The following is a 7,326-nucleotide window of genomic DNA, read 5'->3' on the forward strand; positions in this document are numbered from 1 at the left end:
AAGTTATCGAATGATCAATACGAAACATTCCGAGTCTACATCAAATGACTGTCTCACACAAATCATGTAAAATGTTACAAGGCGATTTTCACATGATCATCTTTTGACTCATTATTTAGTTTCCAACAAATAAACTATTTCCAACTAAAATCGTCAAGAATAATGATGAACGTAGTTAAATCAAAAAGCTTTTTACAACACATATTTCGAGAAAGATATAAGCGAGTTAAACTCAGCTCGAAATATGAAATGTGTATAATATAAAGTCTATATAACTGTACGACTTAGTCTCAATAGGAGATAAAATAGAATAGACTTCTGAGTGGTATATGATTTTAAGTCTCCACATACCTTTTGTTGATGAAGTTCCTCCAAGCTTCCCTTAATAGGTCTTCGTCTTCAATCGATGAACGTAGTGAAGTTTAAAGCTCAACTACACATTTTATCCTAATCAGAGACATAAATATAAGTAGACTAGAAATCAAGACTTATATTTTTGACACCTAAACTTGACAAACAAGCTTGAGATAGTGATAAGTGCATAATTCATATGATTTCAGTGCCCATTCCATACTTGCTTTAGCTGTTATTCTTGCATATTTTCGTATTATTACTTTTGTTTTCTCTTATTTGTATCTATTAGGTGAATCGTACAAGAAAATATCTACAAAGTTCTAAAAAGATATAAGAAGAGAAGTATTCCAAGTATCCAAGCGTCCAAGTCCAAGAGAAGTTGAAGAAGTGCGACGAAAATGAGCAAAATGATCAAAATCAAGAGACGGGCCAAAGACCGAGATTAGATCATTCAAATTCAGGATTTCTCATCACCATATTGAATATAATTGAAATAGGAATAGAATGCAAAAAGAGTGAGGTCATTCTAAGTTCGGACGAAGAAGTTGTGGGCAAAACAAGCTCTTTATCGAATACCAAAGACAGGAAAAGTATGCAAACGGGTATGCAAACGGATTTTCAGTATGCAAACTAGTATGCATACTTGTTACCCTGGATTTTAACTGAAATTTAAGTATGCATACTGGTGAAGGCCTAAACTTACGGTTAGGGTATTTCTTTCGTAATTTCGGGTCAGGTTCCTTAACCGACTAGGATACTTGGAGGCCAAGCATTGTAAACTATATAAATAGGTATTAGTCCTTCCAAAGAAGATATCATCATATCATCTCATATTATAAGCTAGGGTTTATTCAACATCAAAACCTAGGGTTTACCCCTTTAGGGGGAAACCATCATTATTCATCTTCTTTGTAATATGAGTAGCTAAATCCTTTGTTGATTAAGGATGAATTCAATGTTCTAAGCGTGAAGCTTTATTATTAATACAAATCTATTGAGAGTTTTTATCATCATCGTTTGTTTTTACCATATCTAGGGTTTATGAGTGATTCTTAGATTTATTTGGAATGCACGCTAGATTAATCTATTGATCGTTCTATCGCTAGTAGAAGTTAGGAGATAAGTAACCGTCGAATAACTCTCTACACAAGTAGAAATCGCGAAACCTTACAGAGGGATTTTGTGGAAAAATCGTGTATAAAAACAACACCAGCAAGTAAACCTTGAGCTAAGAGTTTGACTACTGGGATTAACCTAATTCACAAAGCCTAAAGCATTGGATTGGATTACACCTTGAGTGAGCTACTACTTGGTGGTTCGGTTGAATAAAATCTGATATTGGAGAGCTTACGTATCCATAGTAAAAGGAGTTTGTGCATAACACTGAGCTAGCTGCTATTCTACGGTTGGTGATGAATGGTTCTTATCAACGATAGATAAGTATATTAATCATGTTATCGCTTGGTAACGGCGAAGGATTCCTTAACCATCTAGTTCTTCTTATTGTCTTTTTATTTATCTTAAAACCAATACCCCCTTTGTCTTTTACTTTATTTTGCTAATTCAAATAACCTATCAATTACACAGCTCTTTGTGGGAACGATCTCTTACTACTGCTATATTGCCAGTTAATTAGTGGGAAATATATTTATTAGTTTGTTGCAGTAACGAAACACATCCAATTTTGGCGCCGCTGACGGGGAGCGGTTGCTAATTGATTTGTTATTTGTTTAACTTGTTTTTTTTTTTAGATTTTTGTTTTGATTTTCTCTTTCTTGTGAGTCGTCACATTTCCCTACGGAAATAACATGTACGAAGCACAAGATCAATCATATAATAGTGGTAATCAATATGGGTTTTCAATCTCATTCATATGACAACTACCAACCATCCTCCGGGTATAATAAAAATCAATCTTTTGGTTATGATCAATATCCCACGGAACCTTATGGATATTCTCATACATGTGAACAACCTTATGACGGGAATGAAGTGAACAATCACGAGGATAGGAGGATAGCTATGCTTCTGATCAATTGTTTTCTAGTAATGTGCAGATAACAGGGAGTTTGGAACTAAAAATTTATGCTACTGAATCAAAACCTACTCCTCTTTATCGTGTTTTTCCTTCACTCCTCCCAAAATAGGAGATTGTGCATAACAGTGGAAAGCGTGTTAACATCGGAAAACTATATGCGTAATACAACTAATTGGAAGAAGCCTATGCATCACAAGAAACTCTTGACGAAATTAACAAGGCCATATACATGGAATTCGAACGACGTTGGGATGTTGACGATTTTGAGGTTTACAATGATTCTGATGAAGATGAACAACCTCTAGAAAGTCCTTCCAATAATGATACGATTATTCCAACTCCGTATCATAATAAAGATCCTTCTCCTATTCAAAAGGAGGATATTGGGCATGACACATCTATTGTTATAAATGGTGTAACGTACTCAAACGAAGAAATTAGGAGTTGCATCAATGAATTAGGCGTTTTAGGATATGATTTTGATTCCGATGACGAGGTTGCTGAAGAGATACAGATCGAGAATAAAACCAAATTGACTGAAATCGTTGAAGACCCAATTGAGCTAGATAATAGTTCGATAGAGGACCACGACATACTTGAGGTAAATAATTCACTATAAATTATTATGAATGAGGATCCGATACAAGGTTTTTCTAATCCTTTGCATAATTCTATATTTATTGATCATTTTCCTCTAATCGAAGTAGCTTCTCAAATAGTTGTTAACCCAACTTTTAAGAAAATACCTCACTTAGGATTGGAGTTGTGTCCTTCCAAAGTTTTAATGGATTGTTTTTCTTTTAAGTATCCACCACTTGATGTGTTTGATTCGAGTATTGTGCAGGTTCACCAAGCTGAGGAACCTTTTGAAGTTCCCGAATTTTATGTTCTTTATTCACTACCAAGTGTAGAAAGGACTAAGTGTGGGGGAAACTTCAATAAAGTAATAGCTTCAATACTTACATTTTGTGTTAATGTTTTTGTGAAGCTGTTATTTGAATTGCAAATTGTTATTTGGAAATATTACCAAATTTTTGATTACTGGTGTACGGACGATAACAATAACATCGGGATGACGACGTTAAACCAAATGTTAAATGGGAGGCAACCCATCGGTTTTGTATCTCTATCCATTTTATTTTTAATTTTTCCTAGTTTTTCATATCATATTTTTCATTCCCATCTTGAATTTTACAAAGTCATATTTCTATAATGAAAGTTTTGATGAATTCTCGTCAGAAAAATTATGAGTGCGCGTTTGTTACGAAAACAGCTCTCGAAACTTCATACGGAGTCCGATTTGAGTGGTTGACCCCAAATTTTAAATAAGACAGGCTCACCTTTATTTTACAAAAAGAAAATCTAAATTTGGAGCATGTTAAGTTGCAGCGATAGTCATAGACATTTGAGTTTCGGTATTTTTTCAGAACTTTTTCAGATATGTCTGTCAGTACGGAGGCCATAACTTTTAGACCGTTTATCTAAACACTGTGTCCTTTTTACACGTTATAGAAAAGACGTAGGCTAACAACTTTCATATATGATGTTTTTCCTAGTTCCCTACCCATTTGTAAAGTTTTCGAGTTTTCCAGGCTGTTACGTCAGAAATCAGAATTTTCGGTTTTGAACATTGAGGACAATGTTGAGATAAGTGTGGGGGAGTAGTTAAGCATGTTTGGCTTGCACATAAAATAAATAAATAAATAAATAATACTCTTTGATTTCTCGCATTCTTGAGACTTCATCTTTTGGAGTTAATTATGAGCTATTTAGGATGACACTCTAAACCTTTTTAGGTTGAAAAAGTTCTTATGGCTATGGATTGAGTTCCGCTTTATCGTTCTAAAATCCTTAAATATATACGTTCATAATGGAATGTGAAACTCAGGTGCTATAAATGGCATGATAGTCGTTTGAAAGAGTCATCCTCGCAATTAGTCATTACTGAATCATTTTTTTTTTGCAGTTATATGTTTCTCTAAAGTCATTTGGTGGGATCCTGATACTGCCACGGATGTCGTGGCAAGGTAATCATTGGTTGAGTATATAAAAGACTTCATAGACAATTGTCTTACACTCATAAAGAGTGAGCCAAAAAAAAACATATATATATATATATTACAAAAACAAATGGCTTTTGCCTGATCTGATGGCTCTAAATGAGTGTTTTAAGTCGATCGACGGCTACTACTGCTCCCAAAGTGCACTAAAATGCCAAAGATAAATCTCGGCTGAAAATGCACCCCCGTTTTAAGCCATCATCTAACGATCTTAAACTCCTCATTCAATGGCATTAATATCACCATTATTTCCCATTCATAGCCAACGACTTGGATGGGGGCGTTTTCTCCTTCAATTCCTCACTGAAATGGCGTCATCAAATGTTTATTCTTCTTCCGTTACAGTTACACCTTAAATGATATTAACATCCGCAATCAATTGCATGGCAGTAGTTCGAAAGGATGTTTTACTATATAAAACATCAAATCTCTTGCAAGGATTGGTATGTTTCTGAGTTTCACAAAACTTAATTTGTCAAAGTCCTGCTGTGATAATCCCCAAGAAAGGTAACTCTTCTTCTTATCTACTATTTTGTCTTCTGATATACCATTATGTTTCTCATAATTTCCTTTTAACCTAATTTTGATTTATGGTAATTGTTTTTTTTTTTTGCCCTAATTCGATTTCTTAGTGGCAATTTTTTAAATAAATTTTGTAGGTTTCATGTGGCTTGAAAAGATGCGGGTATCTATTTCATCCTATGAATATTGTGAAGCATTAGGTACTGGATTGAGCAGAAAAAAAAGTTCCAAGCAATGGGTTTCGACCCTAACAGATGTTCATGTAAATTTCTGATTTTTATGTATTTGCCCTGATTGTTTTAAGTTGAATAGTTCATGTAAACTTATCTCTTTCCTATGACTCTAAGTCTAAAGATTCACTGGCAATAATAAAATTTCCCATTTTTATCATAATTTTAGTTTGATATTTTATCAAAAACTTTCTGTAAGAGTTTGTAATATTTGATGACGTAAAGTTCATTTTACAGGTTGAGCCATGTCAATGGCCAAGGTAATTGTTTGCGGTACATCCTTGGTTGGAGAAGATCCTTCAACTCTATTAAAAACGAAGAAGAACTTTATCCGCAATCACAAACGCTGCTCCATCCTTCAACTGATCACTACTTTTTTTGATGCACTGTTTTTTTTTTTTGGTTTAGCACGCGAATGTCAAGATATGCTAATTTGTAAGTTGAAATCCTTTTTTTCTTCGCAATGCCTAGGTTTCACAAGGCCAATTTATCAATTATTAATTGAATTCAGTTTTAGGTTTTTACTTTTTAAGAAAACATGGAAAAAAGGAAGCAAAAGCCTTTGTGGTGTCCGTGGATGGAAGTTGAATGAAGTTCAGTGTCCTTCATTTAATATCTATAACATTTTCATTAACAATTTATTTGTTGGATTAGCCGGAGAAAGAGGCAAAAAGTACAGAGCGCCTCAAAAGGAGGCTCACAAATCCCAGATCTGTAATTTCGTTAAGTTTTTCTCCGTCATTCCTTTAATCATTTTATCAATTTGAGTTTTGCTTCCCATTTAGTTGTATATCTATTTCTACTTAGCACTTGCTTTGGTAGTTTACATTGATTTGAAATAACTCACTGCTCATAAGGAAAGTTTTGTTTGCGAAAACTGCTTATTTTTGTAATTTTCACGTGTTTTCTTTTCTTATTAGCGTCAAACTTCCCACAGGCTACTCTATTAAGGCAACAAAGCCCAATCAAACAAGTTTAAAAATTTTCATGGCGTCTTTATTGATTTGTTAGCATTGTAGGTGCTCTAAAACTCAGTATGCCTGTACAATATTTCGTTGTAACTCTATACAATCTTATTTTGCTTGCACAGTAAACTAAAATGATGGTTTTTGTGGACACATGTGAACCACTTTTTTCCATAATCCCATGAAGTTTTACTGATGTTGTTGCCTGTTCGTCATTGATGGATGAGAATGACAAAAAAAGAAAAATAAGAACTCAAGGAAATCAAGTTTTTAATTGGACAGAAAGAGTACTTGCAAATTACACCATGCCCAGCTTCCCAAAGGCGATGTGCACGTCGTCAAACCATGACCTTCAAAAACAAGAGCGCTGCATAATGTGAGAATTGGGAGGTCAATCGGATATATGAAATTTTGGTCTCGTGCCCCACACTCAGCTACAAAACATGGTAGTGTACTTTTTTTGTGTTCTTTTACATTCTTTTACTGTTATCCATATCACATTTCTTACGTGTCTGCTTTTTGTGACAGGCTTATGCTTTGGGATTTGATATACACAGCCGGCAACACTACTTGAATCCGTTGAATTGCGGCGAGGATTAAATGCAAAGACTGAAAGCATGGACCAGGATCCTATTGAAATGAGCCGTAAATAAAAAGCAGCCGGACGACAAGTGAGACCCGATCTATACAAATTAGGATCTTGAAGTTTTTTTTTCATGTCATCGTTAAAATGATCATGTTCGAACACGACTTTCCTTTTCAACTGTGTTTTTATATATCTTTGTTGTTGCATATGGTGGCGGTCATATTATTGACAGGGACGGGCCTAACAAGGGGCTAACCCGGACTATAGCCCGTCCCTATTTTTAGGTTAATAAAAATTTTGGTATACGAAAACTTTTAAAAATTAGTAATTAGCCCTCCCCTATTAGTGTTCAGTCCTTGTAGTTGTAGTATAAATAATTTTCAGCCCAAAATCCTGTTTAAAACATAGAACTTTCCTTGTCACGTCCATTTTTTTCCCCATTTTTTCTTTTATAAAACATCAATTCCTTTACAATATTTTTTCATAATTAAAATTTGTATATTTGTCTATTTATTTAGTATTTTATAGACAAATTCTAATTAATCACTAACTAGGGTATGATCCGTGCCGT

At 34.3% G+C, this 7,326-nt stretch overlaps 1 long non-coding RNA gene across 1 annotated transcript; it reads left to right on the top strand.

The window, feature by feature from the left end:
• The first annotated feature begins 4,689 nt into the window (after nucleotides 1-4,689).
• LOC113332062 lies at nucleotides 4,690-6,964 on the top strand. The gene is made up of 4 exons (XR_003351308.1): nucleotides 4,690-4,959; nucleotides 5,112-5,236; nucleotides 5,442-6,615; nucleotides 6,698-6,964. It is a non-coding gene; the product is annotated as an uncharacterized LOC113332062 (long non-coding RNA).
• The last annotated feature ends 362 nt before the right edge of the window (nucleotides 6,965-7,326 follow it).

The sequence above is a fragment of the Papaver somniferum genome, unplaced genomic scaffold (assembly GCF_003573695.1).
Source record: "Papaver somniferum cultivar HN1 unplaced genomic scaffold, ASM357369v1 unplaced-scaffold_128, whole genome shotgun sequence".
NCBI classification, from domain to species: domain Eukaryota; kingdom Viridiplantae; phylum Streptophyta; class Magnoliopsida; order Ranunculales; family Papaveraceae; genus Papaver; species Papaver somniferum.